The 25,043-nt window shown below is 46.8% G+C and overlaps 1 protein-coding gene across 3 annotated transcripts in view; it reads right to left on the minus strand.

The window, feature by feature from the left end:
- TRAK1 (trafficking kinesin protein 1) overlaps positions 1-16,922 on the minus strand; it is a 114,768-nt gene extending 97,846 nt beyond the window's left edge. For all 3 annotated transcript variants that reach the window (XM_053265074.1, XM_053265073.1, XM_053265077.1), the window contains exon 1: positions 16,625-16,922. The gene's annotated coding sequence lies outside the window, so the exon portion shown is untranslated. The remainder of the gene's footprint in view (positions 1-16,624) is intronic.
- Positions 16,923-25,043: the final 8,121 nt, after the last annotated feature.

Here is a 25,043-nt window from a genome sequence, read left to right on the forward strand (position 1 = left end):
GAGTTTTGCTGGGGCAAGGAGAATGGAGCACCCTCGTGGTGATCGGGCCTCCTGTCCTATCTGTGTATGTTTCATTTTTTGATAACAATGTCTTCTCTCTGTGCTTGCAAAACTCCTTGCAAAAATCTGATGCAGAAGAAAAAAGGAGATTCATTTTTAGCAGTGAAGTAAACTAGTGGGGAGGAGAGTGTTGGATATCTTTTAGAGAGCATAAAAGGGTTTAATTATCAAAATATGGGGAGCTTGTGGGCCTCAGGCAGGCCCTGTGAGCCCAAGCCCTGCCCTGGATTTTCTAAAGTACTTAGCAACACCTTTGCAAGAGAGAGAGGAAGGGGGAGAGTGGCAGGATTGTCCATACAAAATCTGGTATTGGCAGGTATATTCAGGAGGAATGTGTGTGTTGAGAGAGAGAGAGAGAGAGAGAGAGAGAGAGAGAGAGAGGTGTGTGTGTGTTTTTCACCATAGCAACTTTTCTCCATTTCACCTATTGCATGAGGCACAATATTACACTACTATCACTGGACTGGGGCTAGAGTGCAAATCTTCTTTTATTCAAACACAGATGTACTCAGATTCACTTTTAAAGTGAACACATGTAACAGTCATTTACACAAAACATGTGCATGTACAGCATAGAGGTCGCATTCCCATGTGAAAGGGCCTCTGTACTAAGCCCTTCTTCCCAGCATAGTCACAGCCACATGGAAGCATTGTCAGGTTAACTTCAGTATCAAGATCGGTTAGATGGGTTGGCAATGAATGTGATATTGCCAAGGATCTAGATCTGGATTGAAATAATCCAAAGATCTGCAGCTGCTAAGGCATGGAAAGTGAGATTTTGAGGGGGGGGGGGAGAAGAATGAGTAGCCCATGTTTAACTTCTGTGTATACTATAATGTTGTTTGTGAATTAAGTTATTAAAATATTGAAGTTATTTTAGTAAAATGTACTGAATGAAGTAAACAAAGACATAAAGATTTATGATTTTTAACAAAAAAGAAAACTATATAAAAATGGGGGGCACCAGAGCAAAATTGGCCAAAGGCACCACAACCCCTTGAGCCGGCCCTGAGAAAGGTTAAAAGAAAGCACCCAGAAAGGAAAACAAACAGTGCTCTTGAAAACTATCTGCTGGAAAAACAAATTTTTAATACCAGTAAGAATAAAGGCATTTGTTGACTGTCAGCGCTTCCACAACCTACACAATCCACTGATGGATGGAGATGCTGAAAAAAGCAGAGATGCTATTCATAAAGGCAACATACATAACCAGAACAATGAGTTTACTATTCAGTTACAATCCTAATTCAACATTTCAGTTTAAATGTGAATTAGGACTATAACTGAATGACAGGTTGCTTACCTGTAACTTGGGTTCTTCTAGTGGTCATCTGTGCTCTTACACAAATGGGCTTTGCGCCTGCACAGAGACCACATCGGAACTTCCAAGCTAGAGTTCTTACTTTTGGCAGTAACCCCACCCTCTCGGTATATAGGCGGCTGCACGGGCTTCCCTCTCCAGTCTTCTGAGTTCGCAATCTGAAAGAGACTAGCAGAAAAGACATGAGAAGAGGGGAGGATGGGTGGGCGTGTAAGAGCACAGATGACCACTAGAAGAACGCAAGTTACAGGTAAGCAACCTGCCCTTCTTCTATGTGGTCTCTGTGCTTTACACGAATGGGCGCATAGCAAACTGCACCCATGCCATGCTCACCTGGAGGAGAGATCAGGTAAAGATGGATTGTAGCACTGCCCTGCCAAACGCCGTGTCTTTTCTGGCTTGGACATCCAGGGCGTAGTGTTGTACAAATGAGAGCTTTGACACCCATGCAGCCGCCTGGCAGATGACGTCCAATGGAATAGACCTGTCAAATGCAGTAGACGCCGCAACCGCTCTCGTTGAATGTGCCCTGATAGAGGGCGGGAGAGGCTTCTTGGAAATCTGGTATGCTAGGGAGATGGTGCAGACCACCCATCTGGATATGGTCTGTGCAGAGGCCTGCGCAATTGCCTCTGTTAGGTCCAGAGTGGAGTACGAAGAGAGAGTTGGAGGTTCGAAGGGCAGAGGTGCGGTCGACGTAGAAGGCGAGCGCACGATGAATGTCCAGAGTGTGGAGGCGTCGTTCGGCCTTAGCTGACAGCTCGGCAAAGAATGCAGGTAAGGAGACTGGTTGGGAGCAATGAAACGAGGTGACCACCTTCGGTAGGAAGTTAATGTTCGGCCTAAGGACAGCTTTTTCTTTGTGGAAAATTAAGTATGGAGAATCAACTCTAAGTGCCCTGAGTTCACTGACCCGCCTGGCCAAGGTGATGGCCGTGAGGAAGGCTACTTTCAGGAAAGGAGATTGAGAGAAATCGTAACCATGGGTTCAAAGGGAGGGTACATGAGCAAAGACAGCACCAAGGTCAGGTCCCAAGCGGGGGCCATGACTAGCGGGTCTGGATAGAGGTGAGTCCTTTAACGAAACGCTTGACAGTAGGGTATTGGAACCACGATGGTGTGGAGGGCGGAGAGTTAGCCATTATGGCTGCGAGGTGAACCCGCAAGGAAGGCATCTTAAGTCCAGCCTCCTTGAGGGACAGCAAATATGAACAAACATGTTCCACAGAAATAGAGTGTATGGGAATCTCTCTGTCTTTTAGAAAGTTCTGAAAGTGTGTCCACTTGTGAGAGTAGGAGGAGATAGTAGAGGGTTTACATGAGGCCTAGACTATTCGTAGCAGGTCTGCAGGCAGGTTGGGACTATGTGCCAAGCTGTGAGGTCGAGGTGCTGTAGATCTGGATGGAGAAGGTGACCACCCTGCAAGGAGAGGAGGGGAGGGATGTGCGGGAAGCGGTGGTACCGATGGTTGGATAGGCAAGGAGTCGAGGAAACCAGGGCCTCCTGGGCCACCATGGGGCAATGAGTATGCAATGCAGGCGGTCCTGGGAGATCTTCTGAAGGACTCAAGGAAGTAGATGAATTGGAGTGAAGGCATAGACTAGGAGTCCCGTCCAAGTCATGGCAAACGCGTCCCCCAGGGAATTGAGTCCGATCCTGGACCTGGAGCAATATTGGTGGCTAGGGGTGTGCACGGAACGGCGGAACTGTGGTCTGGCACTGGGGTGGGGGGTTCCATTAAGGGTGGGGGAGGATTTACTTATCCCTCCCGCGCTTTCCACCTTTGGCGCCATATTTACTTTAGAAATTGGGCAGCAGGATACCTCCCTGCTGCCCCTTTCTCCCCACTTGGCTGGCTGCTCCTGCTAGAAATCGGGTGGCAGGATACTTTCCTGCCGCCCCTTTCCCTGCTTGGCTGCAAAAGGCAGCCAAGTATCCTGCTGCCCGATTTCTAAAGTAAATACGGCGCCAAAGGTGGAAAGTGCGGGGGGGTAAGTAAATCCTCCCCCACCCTTAATGGAACCTCCCACCCCAATCTGTCCGAACCTAACCGCCCCGTGTCCGGACCGGTCCGGAGGCTTATAGAATGGCCTCCGGACCGGTCCGGGCACATCACTATTGGTGGCATTGCGCATTCGCCTCTGACGCAAAGAGGTCTATTTCTGGGAGGAACCAGCAGTGGAAGAGGGACCAGAGCGTGAGGGGATGTAGTTGCCATTCATGTGATGTTGTCTGAGTCCTGCTTAGCCTGTCCGCCGTGACGTTGTCTTGTCCCTGTATATGGACCGCCAGCGGTGTGACGTGGTGGCAAATGCACCAGAGCCACATTTCCATTGCCAGGAACAGGAGGGAGCTGGAGGAGGTGCCGCACTGTCTGTTCAAGTAAGCTTTGGCAGTAGTATTGTCCGCCTGGACAAGGACATGGGAGCCCCATATCAGGGGGAGGAAGGCTCTTAAGGCCTTGAAGATGGCTAACAGTTTGAGATAATTGATGTGCTGGGCAGCTTCGGTCAGGGACCAGATGCTGTGGATGTTGTGATTGTTGGCATGGGCACCCCAACCGTCCATGGATGCATCTGTGGTGAGTAGAAGGGCGGGACAGGGGGGGCTGGAAGGGGGAGCCGATGCTGAGGTTGACCGGGTCCGTCCACAACAGCAGGGAGTGCAGGACCCGAGGCGGGACTGTTAGGGTGCTGGTGAGGGATTTCTTGTGTGGAGAGCACTGAAAGGAACCAGTGTTGAAAAGTCCAGGCCCATAGGCGGGTGTGAGGGAGGACGTAGGTGGTGGAAGCCATGTGCTCTAACAGGCATTGAATTGTTTGCGCGGACTGACATGGGTGGTAGAGGAGGTAGGATGACAAGTCCAGGATGGCCTGAGTTCTGCGCTGAGGCAAGAAATTTTTTTGACTGCATGGAGTTGAAGAGGATTCACAGAAATTCTATCATTCTGGAAGGGGTGAGCTTCAACTTTTCGTAGTTCACCGGGAGGCCCAGGTTGAAGAGGAGGTTGATGACTGTGTGAAGGTCTCTGAGTAGAGATTGTGGGTTGTTGGCTCTCACGAGCCAATCATCGAGGTACAAAAAAACCTGGAATGTTCTGTTGTTGTAGGGCTGCCACCACCAGGGCCATGCACTTGGTGAACACCCGAGGTGTGGATGCCAGTCCGAAGGGAGGGGCGTGACATTGGTAAGTGTTGTCCGCTATTTGGAAGCGGAGGAAACGGTGGTGCTGGGGTCTGATGGTGATGTGATAATATGCATTTTTGAGGTCTATAGAGACAAACCACTGGTTTTTGTGTAGAAGGGAGATGATAGTGGGAATAGTGACCATCCGGAACCTGCGGTACATGATGTATGAATTTAGCTCCCGGAGATCCAGGATGGGGCAAAGGGAGCCATCCGGCTTGGGGACCATGAAGTAACGGGAGTGAACACCCGGGGACTGTGGATTGTGAACCAGTTCTATTGAAGATTTTGAGAGTAGAGAGTCGACTTCCACCAAGAGAGCCGGGGTAGGCGGAGTGAATAACAGAGGGTTTTATGGGGTGGTGGGGGTGGTGGATACAAATTCTATAGCATACCTGACCCTCACTATGGTCTGTGCCCAGGAGTCCGTGGTGATATTTTCCCATGTGGGAATGAAAGGGGAGAGTCTGGTGCCCCAGTGGGGAGGAGGGTGCAAGTCATTGTCTTTTGGCTGGGGACTGAGATCCTTTGGATCGCTGCTGGGAGTTTGGATCTGGCGAAGTGAGCACACTTCCTATAAGGCTGGTACCTGGTAGAACGAAAGGACTTGTCTTGAGGTTGATAGTATTGCTGTTTGGAAGAGTACGGTTGTTGCTGCCATTTTTGCGGTTTATAATGACGGGATGTAGAGTGTTGAAAACCCATGGAACGGGCCATGTTACGAAGTTTCTGCACCTTTTGAAGAGTGTTATCTATTTTCTCTCCAAATAGGGAGGAACCATCAAAGGGGAGATCCTCCACCCTGGATCTAGCATTGGGCGTGAGGCCGGAAGATCAGAGCCAGACGTGGCGACGGAGGTCGCCATCACATTAGCGGCCCCTTCTGTGGAGTGGCGAATTGCATGGAGTTCCTGTTTGGAGACCTGCGTGGCCTCACAGAGAAAAACTTTGGCAGGGCCCTGCTATTCTTCAGGGAGATCTAAAAAAGGGGCAATATGGTCCCAAAGAAAAGACTGGTATTTGGCATAGTAGGCCTGGTCATTTGTAATTCTTGTTAATAAAGAAGCAATAGAATATAAACGCCTTTGAAACGTATCCAATTTCTTTCCTTCTTTGTTGGGTGGGGTGGAGGAGGAATATCCCTGGAATTCTGAGAGAGAAGACTCCACAACAATAGAATCTGTAGACGAATGTTGTTTCAGGAAGGAGTCGTCCTGATCCGTCAAGGCGTGAACCTTGTAAAAGGAGTCAAGCCGCTTAGATGTTTGAGGAAGAGAGGGCGGCTTGGTCCAAGAGGCCTTGGCCACCTTGAAAATAGATGGGTTCAATGGGAGCGATACCGATGGACGAGCATCATACTCAATCAGCTGGAATAGGGGGTCAGGTTTGGATTTATCCCCCTGGGAGAGTTGGACTCCCAAGGAAGCTGCCATACGTGAGTCTGTGTAGTCTGTGTAGATTTGGAAATCTTCCGATGGAGAATTGCGCCTAGGGTCCAACAGCAGAGAAGGAGGCGAGGAGCCCAATGATATTCTATCGGATAAGAATTACTCTGGGCCCTCTTCATCCGAGGATGTTGAAGAGAGAGTCGGTCGAAACTGGAGGTTGAAGCGGCCGGATTCGGAGCAGAGGAGCCTGTCTGGAGTCTGGGGCAATAGTGGCCGTAGCTACCTGTACAGGCGAATTTCTAGGTGGAACCCGTGGTGGTAGGAGAGATGTAGTTCGGGGTGGAGGCGGAGGAGGCAGAGTTGTCGGTCCCGAAGGCAGATTCGGGATCGAAGCCGAAGTCGAGTAAGCCAGTATAGAAGGGAAAGGAGATGCAGAATGCTGAAAGGGGGGCTCCGCGGCAGTCGAGGCCCGATGGCATTGGCGAACCTCCTGATGAATAGTAGAAATAGTCCGCCTCTTTCTCCACTTGCCTGGCGTAGCGCTCATCCAGAGCAGCTTCAAAGTCTTGACTGGCCCAGCGGCACGGTTCCTCTAGAGGGAGTTCCTTGGGTTCAGAGTCGTGCTCGGACTTGTATACGAGATCGTGAGGACTAGAACCATAGGCCACCTCAGTGTCTAAAACCGTCTCGGTATGTAAAGTGCAGGATCAACATTCAGTATTGTGCGTCGACTTCTGCTTCTTTGTTGGCGGTTCGGAGGAAGCGCGATGGTCCTTCTTTCTTTTTTTGGCTGGCTGGACAGAGTGTGGCTCAATTAATGCTGCTGTTGAAATCAACACTGCCACCGAACTCCTCGGTACCGACGTCGAAGCCCGAGCCACGGGATTGACCGGTGTATTCACCTGGGGGGCGGGGCTCGCCGAGACTCCCGGAGGGAATGAAACGGGCTGTAAGCCCTGGGCTGCAGGAGAAGCACTGGACAAGGCCTGCATAGTGGACAGTTTGTCCAAGCCTGTAGTCGAGAACGCTGGTTCCCAAAGCCAAGAATGAAGCCGAGAGGCTCAATTTTTGCACACCTGTTTGGTGAAGGCCGCACAATGCAGACAAGAGCCAACCTTATGGGATTCACCCAGGCAGAAAAGGCAGAGTTTGTGGCTGTTGGTCGAAGGGATTTTAGATTTGCAGCGACCACACTGCTTAAAGTTTGTAGTCTTTGCCATAGGCCAAAGAAGGTATCGGAGAAAAACGGAGGCAAAGAAGCTGTAGCAAGCTGGGCCCGAAGGCCATGAAGGGCCGAAAATGAAACTTAGAGGAAAAATGGGTGTCTGTGTGTGTGTACCAGGGAAGAAATAAAAATGCTAACGAAGGGGAGTACTGAACAAAACTTTAGGGAAAAGGTAGTAAGGCAGTACTGAGCAAAGATCTAGCAAGGAATAGCTCAGCGATGTGTCTTCGATCGCGGACGAAGAAAGACTGGAGAGGGAAGCCTGCGCAGCTGCCTATATACCGAGAGGGCGGGGTTACCGCCAAAAGTTAGAACTCTAGCTTGGAAGCTCCGATGTGGTCTCTACGCAGGCGAAAAGCCCATTTGTGTAAAGCACAGAGACCACGTCGAAGAACAGTAGACTAATACTACAAAACTGAAGCAATATAAAAAAGTGCTTCCATCTGCTCCACCCCCTCTGCAGGAACCTCCTGTCCCTCTGTAGATGACCAGTTTAGGCCAGGGACATGAGCCCTTGGCATGAGCCTAAGGGCAATACTTTTTAGGAGTAAGGTTGCAAAAGAATCTGGATATATTACATTATAAAAGATTTTGAAGTTCAATTATGAAGAGGATTTATTCCAAGTCTTCACAACTTTTTGGAACATGGTTCTGGAGTTACAGTAAAGATAACATTGATGTTCATGAGAAACAATACGAACTTATACATGGACACTTGATAAAGCAGTTCACAACCGCTTATCAATGGCTTATTGTCCTTTTGACATATATTATGGACTATACAATTCTCTTTTGATTGGATGTTGTTTAGTGTATCTCATGTTTTATTAGTATTTTTACTTTGTAAAATCTATTACTATTTCTACACGATTCTATGATTTATAATACAGTCAAAGTGGAAGAGACGAACAAATGCAATCAATATCTAGAAGCAAGAATATTGACAAGAACAATACTCTTCATATCTGGGCCTCTGCATTTGTATTGAGCCTACCAGATTAGCCGAGTAGCCCTGCTCCTGGAAGATTGAAATGCCTGGTGTTGTTGTGGCAAGTGGCCAGACCATCAGAAAGGGTGGGGTTTATCTAGAACATTACCTCTGTTTTAGTAGGCGGGAGCTTTTATCTGTTGCAGTTATTAAGGAGTTCTCCACAATGCTTGTCTGGGTGTGTGTATTACTTTGGAGAAGGCCCTTCCAACTGAAGTGGTCCTTGGCAGAGGGCAATATGGCAGTGCGAGTAGGACATAGGAGTGTTTGAGCTGGCTTGAAATTGAGCTGTCTCGGCTAGAAGGTTCTACCTCGAACTAAACCCGGTCTGGTTTGGTCCGAGGTCAAGCCAAACCAGCTTGGGCCTGGTTCAAAGCCCCTATATCAGAGTTAAAGAGCTTTTTAAAAAAATCACTTACAGCAGTTGTGGCAGTCGTGTGTGTGTGTGAGGGGTGTGCAGCGGCTCCCCTTGCCAGCCTCCCTCTGAATGTCCAGGGTTGGCCCAGGCCCGATTACGGGCCAGTTCAGGTCTTCTTCAGCCCTATTTCGGGCCTCTGCACATGAGTTCAGGCCATTTGTTTGACCTCTACACGTGTGAACTAGCCATTCACGTGACCTGGATCATGACCCAAAGAAGACATGGCCCATGGGCTTGTCTCAGCTGATTTCTGGTCCCACACATTGGCTTGGTCTTTGGGTCAATGGACAGTGGTGCTCCGTGGATAGTCCAGGAAGTCTCAATACCATTGTCATGGACAGATCACTATCTAGTGAAGACTGGACTGAGAGTGGATCCAATACACCTCTGCAGGGGTGGGGAACCAGTTAGAGTGGTTCGCCCTTGGAGGCTTATGGATCCTAAATCGATTCTTGACAGCTATGGGGGATTTTTCTACTGAGAGAATGGACAAACCTATTGATGCCCTGGTCTCCCTCTGGTATGACGAGATGGGTCGGGCAACTGACACCTGCACCTAGGCATCCTCTCCCAAACAGAGTCCAAGCAACTTCCTGTTATACAGGTTAATTGCAGACAAAGAAGCAGGCTGATAGACAGCTTGAACACTGTTGGTAGAAAACTCAGAATGAATGTGACCGAATACAGGCTAGAGCCCATATTAGTGCCTATTCTACAGTGGTGACAGTGGTAAAAAAATCCTACTTTTCTGCCACCATTGTGTCTGCTCAATTTCGTCCAGTGGAGCTTTTTTGAGTGGTCCAGGGCCTCCTATGCGGAGACCCCAAAGACCATCAAACAGAATCCTCGGCAGTCTGCTGTGATCAATTCGCATTACATTTTGCGGATAAAATTGCTCATATCCATTTTGACTTGGATGTTAAGGTTTTTGCAGAACTGGATGTAGTTAATACACTGTTGGGTCTTGTTATATTGGATTCTTTTCAGACTGTGTTGCCTGAGGAGGTGGATAGGCTACTTGGGAGGCCTACCATATGCGTGCTTGACCCTTGACCCCCATGGTTGGTGAAGGCTGCTCAGGAGGGACTGGGTCCATGGGTGGCAGGGGTGGTGAGCCACTCTCTGAAGCAGGGGGTGGTGCCCCCTCAGCTGAAGGAGGCAGTCACTAGGCCTCTCCTTTAAAAGCCCTCAGTGGATCCAGAATGATTTAATTAACTTTCGACCAGTGTCTAACCTCCAAGGTGTTGGAGGAGCAAGGTGTTCGAGAGTGTGGTGGAGTCTCAGCTCCAGGCAGCCCTGGATGAATCTGATTACTTAGATCTGAACCTGAGTTTGGGGACTGTTCTGGACTGAATGGGGCAAACAAGCTAAAATTTAAACCAGATAAGATGGAAGTGGCTCTGGGTTGGTAGAAATGACCATCCGATTAGTGAGGTTAATCTGGTCTTGGCCGGGATCACACTCCCCCTGAAAGACAAAGTCTGAAGCTTGGGGGTGGTTCTGGACTAGACATTGTCCTTTGAGGTACCGGTGGCGGCAGTGTACTTTTAATCAGCTATGACTAGTTTGCCAGATGTGACCCTACTTGGACCTGACCTCAGTCACTCATGTTTTGGCAACATCCAGATTGGACTACTGCACTGCGCTCTATGTGGGGCTCCCCGTGAAGACGGTTCAGAAGCTTCAATTGGTCTAGAAAGCTGCTGCAAGGATGCTTGTGGACGCAAATGGCTTCTGAGTGTCACAACCATCCTGCAGTAACTTCATTGGTTACCAGTCTGCTTCCGGGCTAGGTTCAAGGTGTTAGTCTTGACCTTTAAAGCCCTACATGGCTTGAGGTTGGGGTACCTGTCAGACAACATTCGCCCATATGGACTTGCCAGGGCCCTCTGCTTGGCATCTCAGGCCCTGCTCATGACCCCTCCACTAACAGAGATGCAGTTGGCAGGGACAAGAGACAGGGCCTTTTGGGATGTCGCCTCTCAGCTTTGGAATGCCCTCTCTGAAGAGCTTTGTCATGCTCTCTCCCTCAGTGTTTAACTGAGGGAGACAATTAACAATTGTCTTAACAATTTAACACACATCTTTTAAAAGAGGCCTTTTAATGTTTCATCTGCCATTTATATCTGGTAGGTTTTTTAGTTCTCAGTTTTTAGGTTATTAATAACTTTTAAAATTTATAATTTTAAATGTGGTTTTAGCTTGGTCTTTTAACTTGTTTAACTTTATTAATCTTTTATTTTACACTGTATCTGTTTTGTTGATGTTGTGATCTGAGCCGAGCAGTAGTGCACTGGAGGGGTGGCGTATAAATATTTTAAATAAAAAACCTAATCTCAGAGAATCTGCAGGGAAATTTAAACCATTCTATCAAAAACCCTCAGTTACAGTTGATCTTTCAAGGACAAAGAAGAGCCTTATGATACGTTAAAGATTCCCTATGGTACCTTCAAAACTAATAGCTTTATGGCACTATACAGCTGTCCGTCTTAAGACACCAAATGACTTTTTGTCTGTTTGTGCTGTAACAGAATGACATGCCTGCCTTTCTAGAGTGTCACCTTACAAAGATTTTAAGGTGAAGTTTATGTACTTTGCAATCAAAACCAAGCGAGATTTGTACCTCCACATGGATTTGGAGCTGCAGTGTATTAGTACTTTAGTGCCAGAACTTGGTAGAACATCTGCTTTGCATGCAGAAGGTCCCATGTTAAATCCCTGGCATCTCCAGATAGGGCAGGAAAAGACTCCTGGCTGAAACCTGAGAGATGTATCTGCCAGTCAATGTAGAAAATAGGGAGTCAGATGGACCAATTGTTTGACTCAGTATAAGGCAGCTTCCTAATTATTGTTGGAAGCAGTTAAAGGTAAAGTTGTGTCCTCCAGCTGGTGAAACAGAAGAACACTAGATGGTGCTATACATTCATCTCTAACTTGATAATGCCAAGAGAACAGAGAAATAAGAGCTGCCACATAAAGCCCAAACAAATGGAATGAGCTAGAAGGCAGCCCATGAAATGCAATGGAATGAGCTAGAAGGCAGCCCATGAAAGGTACAATGTATATTCTTGAGATGGAAGGACAAAATTAAGGCACATATTCGGTACAGCCCACTCTTTAGTACTCCTTAGTCGCATCAAAATGATTACACAAGACAATAGCTTCAAGCTGCAGTCTACTTCCACTGAAAGGTTTATAGGAGATGCATAATTCAGTGAATGTAAACACCTATTAAACCACAAAGCAAACTACTTTTATTTGGGAATAGCAGGCTCTCAGTCCCTCACACACACAAAGTTCAGCTGAACCTCAAGATATCTCTTTTGTTTATCACAAAACAATACCACAAGGCAAATGAAAGCTCTTATGCACATCATATCTTTCAGCACAAAGTTTTCAACCTCTCAGTTATGGGTCGTGCTGTACAATTAAGAGCCATGCAAGGGGCAACAAGAACAATTTAAAACCCCCAAGGAAAAAAGCATACACTCCCACACAAACTCATAAGAACCTAAGAACAGCCCTGCTAGATCAGGCCCAAGGCCTATCTGGTCCAGCATTCTGTTTCACACAATGCCCCAGCAGATGCTGCTGAGAAGCCCACAGGCCAGAGGTGAGGGCATGCCCTCTTTCTTGCTGTCGCTCCCCTACAACTGATATTTTCCCTCCTTTATTCTCCCAGTCTGACATTAATTTGAAGAGTGCCAAGGAGACAGTCCAAAAACTGAAGAGAAGGTGACAAGAATACAAATAAAAATAAGACAAATATTTATATACTGCTTTTCAACAAAAGTCCCCAAAGCGGTTTATATAGATAAATATAATTAAATTAAATGGCTCCCTGTCCTCAAAGGGCTCGCCATTTTTAAAATAAGCAGAAGACAGACACCAGCAACAGCCACTGGAGGGGATGCTGTGCTGGGGATGGATAGGGCCAGTTGTGCTCCCCCTGCTCAATAAAGAGAATCACCACTTTTAAAAGGTGCCTCTTTAATCCATTAGCAAAAAAATATTATAATAGGAGAGAAAGCTGTGTTTAGTAGAAGCATTCAGAAAAGGCTGAAGGGGGAATGATACAAGGGAGGAAAAGCCACAAGGTGATTGAGTGTAAGCTTTTAAAAAAGAAAAGCAAATATGGCTAGCCCATGTTCAAGGATTTCTGGTAGGTAAAAGGAAAAGGTGGCTCCTGGAGTCACTGCAAAGAGAGAAGCAATATTCCTGTTACCCAAAGGTTGGAAGAAAAATGAAAAGTCATCAAGGACGGCTGCAGAGCTAAGAAACATGGGAAAATAGCACAGCAGGATTTGGACATGGAGGTTGAGTTGTCAACCAGATTCCTAGTCATACGAATTCACATATTTTACCCTAAATATATGATTTCAGCTAATTAGCACTTTCTTACATCTGTCTAACAGCCCCATGAAATTCAAAAGCCTGTACTGAATTTGACCACAGGATTCAGTCCAGATAATTCTGGAAATGGCCCATAACTCCTCTTCCCCTTCCCTGCAATGATACACTTTAACAACAGACAGATCATGTGAGCCTGGTGATCACGTGCTTTGTCTCTACATTTCTTTGTCATTTCCCCTGAAACCAAATCTCTACTTGGTCCATCTCTCTCACTCTATATAAGTCAGGAAGGAAAGAGTTGTGTACCTAAAAATCCAGTCAAATATTTGCTACAGGAACTTGTGAAACAACAAAGTGTGTGAAAGTACGGATGCTAAGAGCACCTTCTTCAGGTTATCAGAGAATGAAAAGAACAAGAGACTTACATTTTCTTCTATGGAACATTATCAAGAGATCATCTATGACGACCTAAGCTGCTCTGGCATGCCGATAGAAAGGGGATATTAATATTTTCCTGACCTCAGGGGAATACTTAAAAAAGAGTCATAAACACAATTTGGTTGCAACATGCCCAGAGCGGATGTTATTTCTTGTAACAGCAGCAAATTCGGTTCCTTCATGTCTGTGTGAGGCCCTCTACTTATGTGAGTTTATTTAAGCAAAGCATATATCCCTGAAGTTACAGAGGTATGTTTAGCAAACTGCACAGAATTCTGAATACCTATGTTTTCACTGGAACAGTAACCCACAAATAAGGAGTCAAGGAGAATACTCTGCTTCAGAGCTTTCTCAGAATATACCCATCGGCTTTTCAACTTTTAAAAGGTCAGGAGAAGCAGCAACTACAGCCACAAGCAGCAATTATCAACATTCCAAACTTGTACTGTTAAATGCAAACTATGCATCAAAACTGCAGAAAATGAAAAACCTCCTCCTCCATTCCCAAACTCAGTTCTATTTACTTGGATAGCACAGAAAAGTCCAGGCACCTTTCTAACCTGGGAAAACAACCTTGGGAGGCTGAAAAATAACTGGTGGGGTGGGTGGGTGGGGAGCTCAAGGCACCAGGGTCTTGCCTGTGCTGTAGACATAATCTGCCCCTGAGGGCAAAGTAGTACTTTCCTAAAGTTATTAAGGCTCTGTAAAATCTGTCAGTGTCTGCTAGCTTCCTTTCCAAATTAGAAGGAGAGAGAGGGGGAGAATTTAACACTAGTTCACATATATTCCCTTTTATGTCAAAAAACCGAGAGGTGTTATTTAGATATACCTTGGGAATGTAATACATTGTAGTTTTGAAGGGGTATGGAACTTGATATCCCATTTCCTCCATGCTGGGGCTGCAGATTGTACTAATATGGCTATGGAGATATTTAGCTTTGCCATATATTCTTTCTATACTTACTATCAGAAGCTCTTAGTTTATCAGAAAACATTTACAGGATGTTGCATGTGAAGTTTGAATTACGACCAGGAGAGCTGGTCTTGTGGTAGCAAGCATGACTTGTCCTCTTAGCTCAGCAGGGTCCATCCTGATTGCATCTGAATGGGAGACTTGATGTGTGAGCATTGTAAGATATTCCCCTTAAGGGATGGAGCTGCTCTGGGAAGAGCAGAAGGTTCTAAGTTCCCTCCCTGGCATCTCCAAGATAGGGCTGAGAAAGATTCCTGCCTGCAACCTTGGAGAAGCCAAGTCTGTGTAGACAATACTGAGCTAGATGGACCTATGGCCTGACTCAGTATAAGGCAGCTTCCTATGAAACAGAACTCAATCCCTAAAGCAGGTACTACATTGCCTATTATCTATTTATCTGTCTGTCAATCAAATTCACTTAGACGTACCCATCGCTAATCCCATGCGTGGCAGCTCTTGTGAGATTTCCTGGCAGGGCAGAGCACAGCAAGGGGAGCCTCTCTCTGAGCCAGCCTGCTGAGGAGGAAGGGAGGTCAAGTAGGAGGGGCCTCCCATTTCCTATTTATTGTTATCTGAACTTCAAGAAACCTCTTGTATGCAACTGTAATATGTAATCTTATAATTTCTTGCGATAAGGGTCCCCAGTTTTACTGGTGGAATGCCTCACCACTGTCTAGTACAGGATAATGAAAGGAGCCGCATCCTTCCTCTCTAGCTTGGAACTGGAGGGGGGGGTGGGGATATTCCCATGTTATGCAGCTATGAGATAGATTCCTGTCTCTCTGCTGGGCATTTTCTAGACTACAAGATTTGCAACAATCAATGTATTGCAAACTGTGATGGGATAGTATAACGGTTTCAAAAACAAGAGTAAAGGGCTCTTTGATGCTTGGTTGCAAGCTGGTGGCCATTCATATTTTCCATCCCCTGAAACATAATTTCCAGGCAGGAGTGTCCATATTCTCCTTGAAACACATTTATCTGCCCCTCCTCCTGCTCCATTTGGGACAATCGAGTCATGAAGTGTGTGTGGCGTAATTTTTTTTAAAAAAGTTAAATAGGGGAGCAAAAGGAAATCCTGTGGTGAGCCTGGAGGAAGGAAGGAAAGAGAGGAACTAGCACACCTGTGGATGCTCTCTTCCATGGCGGTGGCAGCCCCTCAGCTACCCTGCTGGGAGCCGAGGTGGGTGCGCGGGCAGCCTCGCCAAGCAGGCTGCTCGCTACTTGGTGGCCACCGCCACTGCCCCCACCCCCAAACCATGGCAGGCACGCGGGCAGCCTCACCGAGCAGGCTGCTCACTGGCCACTGCTGCCACTCCCCCTAGAGCCAAGCAGGCACGAGGGCAGACTCGCCGAGCGAAGCAAGCTGCTCGCTGGCTGCAGCTTCACCACAGAGCTGAGGGGGGCAGCGAGCAGCCTTGCTGCATGGAGCAGGCCCTTCGCCGCTCACTGGCTACCACCGCTCCACCCCCCGCACCAATGTGCAAACACAGGCAATACGTAGGGGCACTTAGTGGATACGGTGTGAGTATGTTGCAGTTTGTAATCTGGAAAATGCCCTGGAAGGAAACTACTACTAGGTAGTAGGTAAGCTGCTGTGCCAATGGGCTGCAGAGGGGTTCCTTCCAAGTGCCACTCCAACCCATCCACTGGACGAGAGGGTAGCGAAGGATTGTTCCTGCAGTTGTGCTAGGCTTCATCAGGCCCTCCACCGTCCAGTGAAACTACAGGAATTATCCTCACACCCTCCTCTACAAGGGGAGCTAGGGATTGTCCCTGACTTCATTCATTGAAGTCATTCATTGAAGTTCACAGCCTCTGAACACAGTGAGGCTGATTTCTGAGTAAACACACATTGGATTGCACTGAAGATGAGGGGCAGAGCTTGTATTAGTTTGTGTAGTAATAGTAGTCGTCGTCGTGTGTTTGTGAAACCCTGTTTTAGAGTAGAACAGTCTGTAAGAAATGGATGCTCGATTTTCCTGTTCTCCAAATGGCTCTCTGGATAAAGCTGACCAAGCTTTATAACATCTAGAGTTTCTTCTGTGTTTGTCTGTCTGCAAACACCTCCATAAGAGGGAATTTGGTGATACGCTGGTAGTAGTTCTGCACTCTAGACCAAATACAAATTCACCTCTTTGGATACAATTAGATCATGATTATGTATACTTCTATCTGTACAAAATGCAGTATATCACCAGTTGCGAACTTCCCCAAGGAGAAAGTTATTAACAAGAAGAAATGAGACTGAACGAGCAAGGTGAAGTGCCTACCGGTAATGGTGCCGGCATCTCTGTACTCCCTGTAGTCCGATGCATCATTTTCCACAGCTTCACTTACGTAGTGCTCTTCCTGAATGCCTGCATGACGGGCTAGGACTGCATGATTGGTGGTCTCCGGAGAGGGCACAGTGGCGGCCGCAGTGCAGTCGTTCAAAGCTGTGGGGTCCAGCTTGGCAGGTTTCAGAGGGAAATGCCAACAGCCATCAGGGAGGCCAGTGCTGGAGAATGGGTCTGGCAGAGGTAGAAAAGGCAGCCTTCTCTCTTTTCTGTCGGTGATTTCCTTGAGAGATCTGTAAAGAGCATGCCAAAAGAGCAGGGTGGTTTATTTTAGGCTATGCCAAAGGAGATAATCAAAACAGATTTCTTAAACTGGTTGTTTTCTCTTCCAGCATTCCCAAGATAAATCTAGCAAATACTGAAAGACACATTATCCAAGCAGAGCAGCTGCCAAACACTGCATATAACAGTGACTGTTTTGTTCTTAGATAGATGTTGAAACTTATCTAACATGTGTATTTGTACACAAGGTTAAGCGGGTAAAGTCAGAGGTGGAAGTTGCGACAATACAGTTTTGGATTAAGTTGAACAGGATAACCCAGGAGGGAGGCCCAAAATGGCAACTCTATATCTATTCTACATCAATGCTAATTTCAGCTATAGTGGACCACTCCAGATTCCCTTCAAATGGGATATTAAACTTGAAAAGAAGACTAAGTCACATTGACAGACAAAAAGGCCAAAATTGATACAAAGTTTTTAAAAAGCATGAAAGTGACTGTCAGGATCAAACTAGTATGACTTGTCCCCTTAGCTTAGCAGGGTCCACCCTGGTTGCATATGAAAGGGAGACTAGATGTGTGAGCACTTTAAGATATTCCCCTCAGGGGATGTAGCCACTCTGGGAAGAGCAGAAGGTTCCAAGTTCCCTCCCTGGCTTCTCTAAGATAGGGCTGAGAGAGATTCTCGCCTGCAACCTTAGAGAAGCCGCTGCCAGTCTGTGAAGACAATACTGAGCTAGATAGACCAATGATCTGACTCAGTATACGGCAGCTTCCTATGTTCCTAACTAGTCCCAATAGGTTTTAATTACACTCCTAACATCAACATCTATCCAAACACATATCACTTTTCTTTGACCTAAAATACTTCAAAAGATTGATCAGTTTGGTCAGAAGTCAGATTAAAATTCCCCAACTCAATTAAGCATGCTAAGAAGAAAACTCAAAACCTACATCCTTCAACAGTATCTCCTAAGAACTTAGAAAATAGTTTTTTACATTGGGCAACATCTGACATGCTCGGAACTCTCTCTTTGCTATGTCATGTTCTTAAATACATTGGGACAAATATAGGGACATGCCCAAGTAACACTAACTCTGGGCACTGGAAATGTTATTTCAGTCCGGTCAATAATCACAGTCCGGACATGTTTAGCCCCCAATGATCTATATCTACAGGGATGATGGTGCAAGCTTCCCATTGTGGACAAATATTTTGGACACTAGACATCTCCTGGAATACTTTCTATACTCCCACTTCTCTTCTCCTGCGTGTAGACAGAAGCAAACAAAGCTATTATCTTGACAAATCCTATGCAATGTGTACCTGTAGATGTCTAGCTTCCTTTGACTGAACAAAATCACCCACACTGCAGATCCTTGGAAGGGACTCTAGTTGTCACCAAAGGCATCCTGGAAATCCAACCACAGGGATATTCTTAGGTGTATTTAGGGGTATCTTTAACCCATATCTTCCACGAAACATTAGGATTGTAAGTATAGTAGTTGTGTGACCTCAGGAACATGGGAGCACCAAAATGTCACTCTTTCCTTTATCTCTGGGTTAAATTGAGAAGACACAAAAGATGCTGGAGGAACTCACACTACAGCTCCTTCCCATACTAACATTAATCCAGTTTCCAAAGATGGACACTGGTGTGGAGAAGTTGCATTATGGCTTCTCATATTAACCCGAAGCATGGGAAAGGATGGCATTGCTACAGCTCCCACATTACTGCAAGTAGTGCAAGTATCCAGCTTTAATCCTTAACCACAACTCAAATGATGCTTCAGGACACATCTGCATAAGAGATCTCTTGTGTTGATCTTACTCAGCATCAGGCTCAGATTGTCAAATTTAACTTCATTTGTAAGAATATTTAGGTTTCTTGTTTCTAAGCCTGTGCTAAAAGAAGAAGAAGATAGAATCCATAACAAATTATTTGTCCCATTAAAATAATAAACATAAAACACAGCTTTCCCCTTGCAATTAGAAGTGGAACCATGCAGTTCAAATGTAGACCAAATGTTTAAAGAGAGTCTATTAAGTTACCCATTTAGCAGCAATCCCTATCAAGCAACAACGCATCAATTATTTAAAAGCAAGTCATGTGTTTAAATGTCAGCTTTCCTGACCTTGTGAACTGGCAGAGCGAGGCAAAAGAGGGTCATGTAAAAATAATAATTTGAGACCTTCTCATCCATATTAAGTTTCTTCCATATTATATCTCTTGAATGGTAGGAAGCCAGAAATAATAGAAAGTCACAGTTTAAGTTAGACTCATTCCTAAATTTCATGTCTCAATTTTGATTTATTTCTGATCCTTCCCCACAGGCAAGAGAATTCTGTTCTGGGCAGCAGTATCAAGGCAGTGTGTGCGCACATGCATTCAGAGTGGGGCCTTCCTTATTCAACCTGAGCAGGATCTAAAATTAACTGAGCGGACATTAAAAAAAAAAACACATGCGAGTGCGCGCACATGCGCGCGCCTTACAGGGAACTCTGCAAAAGATTACTATACAGAGTACAAACGCCTATAAGACTCAGTCAAAAGGGAGTAAAAGTTCAAATCTAAATGATTGTGACGCAGTCTCAACTGCTGTTCTGCCCAGGATTTACATACATGACAAAATATTAACAAATGCTCTAATATAGCTTACATACCACAGGCGCATGCTAACTCCTCTGGGGATAGCTTGACATCCCAGCTCCAGAACACTCAGCAACATTTTCATGCATGAAATCATTCACATCACCAGACAGAAAAGGGAACATGCACCAGCACTACTGACATGCATTCCATCTACAATATTCACTCCTTTAACTCCAAATAGTAGCTGCTACAGCAATCAGAAGCAGGTAACTGCTTGTCTAGAAAGGTGTAGCATACTGGCTTTGTTAATGAAAAGTGCTACCTATGTTATTCTCTTCTTTAGAAGAGAAATAATAAACAAATGCCGGTCTCAGGTCAGGAGGAGACCTTCCCGACCTCTCAGTTTTGAGACAGCTGTACAAAGGACAACTGTGAAAGTTTACATTTCCTCTGGTCTTAAATGTGGCCCATTTCTTAACCATAGTTGATTGCATTTATACTAGCTTAACCCGCGCAGAGCCCTCCCCGCCACAGCCCCCTCGCCTCAGAGATCTCTCCATCATCACCTGAGCTGTTCTCTTGCTCCTCTCCATCCATCCTGTTTCTTCCATCCCCCTCACCCCTCTTGGTCAGTGGCAGCTTTAAGCAGAGGCAGAGTAGGCACTTGCCTACGGTGGCAAAATTTGAAGAGCAGCAAATTTTGCTGCTCCTCTCTGGGGGAGAGGAGAAAGCACCCCCCCCAATCAAACACTGCCACTGTGTGAGACGGGATAAGGTTAGCAAAGGCCACACAGCAGCGGCTGCTGCGGGGAGGGGGGTGAGGGGAAAGTCCCCCTCTTTGGCTTTAAGACACTGGGCAGCCGACGGGGCTGCAGCAGCTGCAGTGGAGAGGGTGATAGTGGGCCAAGGGGAAAGGTCTCCCTTCTAGCAATGCCCCTGCGCGGGCGGTGAGGGACAGCTCCTTCCATCTCCCCTCCTCTCTCCCAAATGACTGCACGCCTCGTCTGCAAGACTACCCACTACTGCCCTCCCTGCTGCAGCCCCATTGGCTGCACAGCATTTTCATGGTGAAAGGGAGGGACTTTCCCCTCGCCCCCCCCTCCCCGCAGCCGCTGCTGTACAGCCTTTGCAGACCTTATACCGTTGTGCATAGCGAAGGTTTTTTAAGAGAAAAAGGGGGGGGGGCTTTCTCCCTCCACTCGGCAAAAGGCTTAATCTGCCCTTACTCTTGGTTGCTTCTCCATCCTGTTGCTCCATCCTCCTCACTGGTGCCAACTGGCCAAGCTGCAATCCCCTAACCCCAGAGACCATCCCACCCCCACCTGATCCCTGCTTCTGCTCCTTCCCGCAGCAGCAGCTGCTGCTGACCGAGCCCTGCCTCACTGCCATGGCCACTTGTTCCCCCCAGGATGCTGACAGGCCTGGGCCTGTCCCTCGTTTGCCTGCCTCCCTCTGCCAATGGCCCTGGTAGCCCCGAGCAACAGCAGCAGTGGTTGACTGGACCCTTTCTCACTGGTGCCACTGCCACCATGGCTGCTCGTTTCCCTCAAGCTGCTGACAGGCCTGGGAACATCCCTTGCCCTTCTTTCTTTCTCTCTTCCCTTCCCCCCCTCTCTTCCCTGCTTGCTCTTCCCCTCTATCTTTCTTCCCCTCCCTTCTATTTTTTTATTTCTCCCCCACCCCGCTGTGTTAAAATATCTTGTTCATCTTGTTTCCTCATCTGATTCGCACAGTGACAACCTCCTTCTCTTGAAGGGGCTCTTTCCTCCCTCAAAACCCCTCTCATCGCAGACCCCTGCCCACTATCCATATAGACAGATAGAGATAGCGATGATAGATTATAGATATATTTTAGGAGTGGTCGGTGAGGGCACCGCCAGGGGCTGGTGGCGGCAAAAGCGAAAGGCACTTTAAAAGCACAAATTAATTGGTGCTTACCTTCACTCCGACTGCAGCTACAAACTGCTCTGAGCAGCAGCGTGCTGCCCGGCACTCCCTGCAACGGTGGATCAGCTCCACCACTCATCTGGCTTCCACAGAGTCCATCTGCCACCAGTGGCCAGGTGAGTGGTAGAGCCGATCCACCGTTGCAGGGAGTGCCGGGCAGCACGCTGCTGCTCAGAGCAGTTTGTAGCTGCAGTCGGAGTGAAGGTAAGCACCAATTAATTTGTGCTTAAAGGTCCCTTTCACCACCTCACCCCCTGGCAGCGCCCGCACCGGCCGCTCTTCTCTACAATCAGGCACATCTCCTCCTCCCTATCTGCATATGGAATCACCATGGTGCTTCTGCTCTGTTACCTTTGATTGGTATATATACAACCTTAGTGATATATATATTTACACACACACACACACACACACACACACGCTAAACCCGCACAGATAATCCGTGCGTTAGGATTTTGATGCTCTCCTTGACTTCCACCACAGCCCCTGCTTTATTGCTCAGTGTCAGCCTGCTCCCTCCCTGCAGCTCACTCAGTCATCCCCTCCCCTTTCCTCTTCCCTATCTGCATATGGAATCCCCACTGCCCAATCACCACAGTGCTCCCCCCCCCCGTTACCTCCAATTGGAAAACCACTGTGTGGGCAGGGCTTGCCATGTGTGACCTTAGTACATTTTTGATAGATAAAGAGATAGACAGATACCTGCCAGGGCTTCTAAGGGCAGCTGGGGGTGGTGGTGGTGGCAGAGAGAGGGAACCTTAGTGCTGCCGCCAGCTCTTCTAAACCCCGGTGCGGCCCGTGCAGTTCCAGTCTCTGCATGGGCCACGCTGATGGGGGAAGTGCCGGATTTTTGAGGAGCCAGCACTGAGAGGGTAAGGTGCCCTCTCACTGCTCCTTTCAGCTGCCCTTAGAAGCCCTTTAAAAAGGCAGGATTCCCCTTTTCTTCTGAAGGGAAATCCTCACTGGATTCCCCTTTACAAGCATAGCTTCTCCAACTGTCGAACCAGTCCCTAAGGACTGGGCCTGGTTCAATGCAACCTCAGGCCAGCCGCCTTTTTTGGAGGCCGATTTGGTTAAAGTTCAAACCAGGCTGGTTCTAATCAAACCTGGTTTGATTCAATGTGGTTCTGCACACTTCTAATGCTAAAGTAGCATACACAGCTTTCCTAATGTTATTCTTAAAGACAAACAACTGAGAATAGGTTAGGCCAGGCGTGGCCTGTGAAAGTGCCTCTGCGGGGGGGGGGAGGGGAAGCTTCTTTTAAGTGTAAACGGAGCCGGTGCTCCATGCCACCCAGCAGCCCCCATGGTGGGGAATTGCCTCCACCACTCACCTGGCACCCACGCCGCCCCCACCCGCCCACCGCCCCCACCCCCGGAGGAATGTTCACAGGCCGCACCTGGGTTAGGCTGAGACATGATGACTGGCCCAAGAGCAGCGATCTGAATGAGAGTCTTCACATTGTAATACCAAGGGATGGGGATAGGGCATACAGCAGATACTCCCCCAATTGCTTCTCTGTTGAATATAAATCCTCCTTATCCTTAACCATGGTCAGCTGTTCTATCTCCATCAAATGTTGCACACTTTGAAGTTGGTTACAAATCCTGGCTAACGCATTAATTATGGTTAATAGCACACTTAACACTGAACCATGTTTAAAGGTGGTGGGGCGAAAGAAGGGGGAAATTGATGCTTAAGAAGGGGATAGGGACATGATCCTGCAATCTCTTCCTAACCTCTTAATATAGCTAATTGCTGAAATAGGTGTTGTATGTTTGCACCAGTCCCAAGGGCAACAGGTTCACCTCCAAATGAGAGGTCAACATTCTAGAAGAGTGACAGGAATTGGATCCAGAATTCCTCTGGATCTGAATCAGGGCTCTGAAGTTCCTTTTCTCATAAAACAGGCACAATTTCCTGAATGATTAATAAAATTCATCATCTGACACCAACAGGGAAAGGGAAGCAGCAACAAAAACTGGATACAGGGGTGGTCCGAAGACCAAGTCTCAACTCTCCAAATCTCAATCATGGAGACTCTGATAGATTGGCAGCTGAGGATGATACCGCTCTTGTAGAGTGGGCCTTAACACCCTTAGGTGGGTCTTTGCCTTACTCCTAACAATAATCACTGAATTAAAGTTCAAACTATTCTTTTAAGCTACTAATTACACAGAGAACTCTTAATACAAAGTGTGGAGAACATTAATATAACAGACTGAAATCAATGTTGACCCTTCTTTCCTCCCCAGCAGAAATCAATTACATCCTGGCAAACTCTTTGTCTCTCTAGTTTAAGCTTTCAATTGATTGTGCCTTTCCCCCCTCTAGTGAACAAATGGCTCTAATTACAAGTCCACTTTGGCACACAGAATGCAAAAAAAAAAAAAAAAAGATTGCCAACAAATTTATGCTTGGGTGGTTAAAGAAATGGATAGACATTTCCTATTTTTTTTTTTAAATGTAACCCAGGCCAAACTTGCAACACTCCAAGTTATTTTTCACACTTGGGGTTGGGGAATCCACCTTGCCCCCAATTTTGAAAAAAGCTACAAGAACTGAATTGACCTAAAAGGAAAATGTTTGCCAACAAAAATTCAGCTGATCTAACTTCCCTTAGTTACAACATTCTGAACATCCTTGTTCCTGCTGCAACTGCTCCTGGGGGTCCAGAATGGCATTTGTTGGGGCATGCGGGGGATTGAATTTTGTTGGGAGAAAAATCAGGACCCCCTCCACCTCTGAGTACTAAGACCCACTGTATCCAAGTCTTAATATTCCTTCAAAAAGAGTTTAGCTAATAGATAGAGGGGAATTTTGCTAATGTACTGACAATACATATATCTGTAAACAACTGGTATATAATGCAAGCTGGTGGAGTGAAGTAACAAGAATCAGGCAGTCCCCAGTTCCAGGCTTGGCTGCTACAGACCCACTCAACAGCTTTAGGGAAGCCACTCTCTCAACTTCAGTTTTATATGGGGACTTCATGATTACATGGGAATACTGCTACTAACCTAACTTAGGTTTGCCCTAAAAGTACATCAACAAAAAACTAAGAATCCTGAAATTAACAAATGCTGAAAAGGGAACATCAGTCTTATCTGTGAAGGGTTCTTTTCCCCTGTAACTGGAGCTCATCATTAATGGGATTAGATACTGCTCATGCTCGAGACAGAACGGAAGTTAAACATGCTAGTTCCTGCTGCCAGAGGGCGCAATCCCCAGCTGAGGGACCTAGCGAAGAGGCGCAGTACAGGAGACAGTGAAATAACTATAATAAGAGTTAACTATAGGAGAAGGAAGGTTAAAGAAGAAAAAATCAAAAGCAAGGCAGGGAACCAGAGGGAAAAAACCCTATGTACTCCAATCCCCGAGAGCTGCCACCACCCAAAAGCAGCTTCCCTCCTTGTTATGGTGGCAAAAATATATACATAAATACAGGAAGGCAGAAATCTCCCAGACATGACATCCAGGAGGGTCTGATTTGCTCCAGCTACAGGGAAAAAGAACCCTTCACAGATAAGACTAATGTTCCTTTCCCCCCTGAGCTGGAGCTCATCACTGATGGGACATGACCAAGCAGT

The sequence above is a fragment of the Hemicordylus capensis genome, chromosome 6 (genome assembly GCF_027244095.1).
Source record: "Hemicordylus capensis ecotype Gifberg chromosome 6, rHemCap1.1.pri, whole genome shotgun sequence".
Lineage (NCBI taxonomy): Eukaryota > Metazoa > Chordata > Lepidosauria > Squamata > Cordylidae > Hemicordylus > Hemicordylus capensis.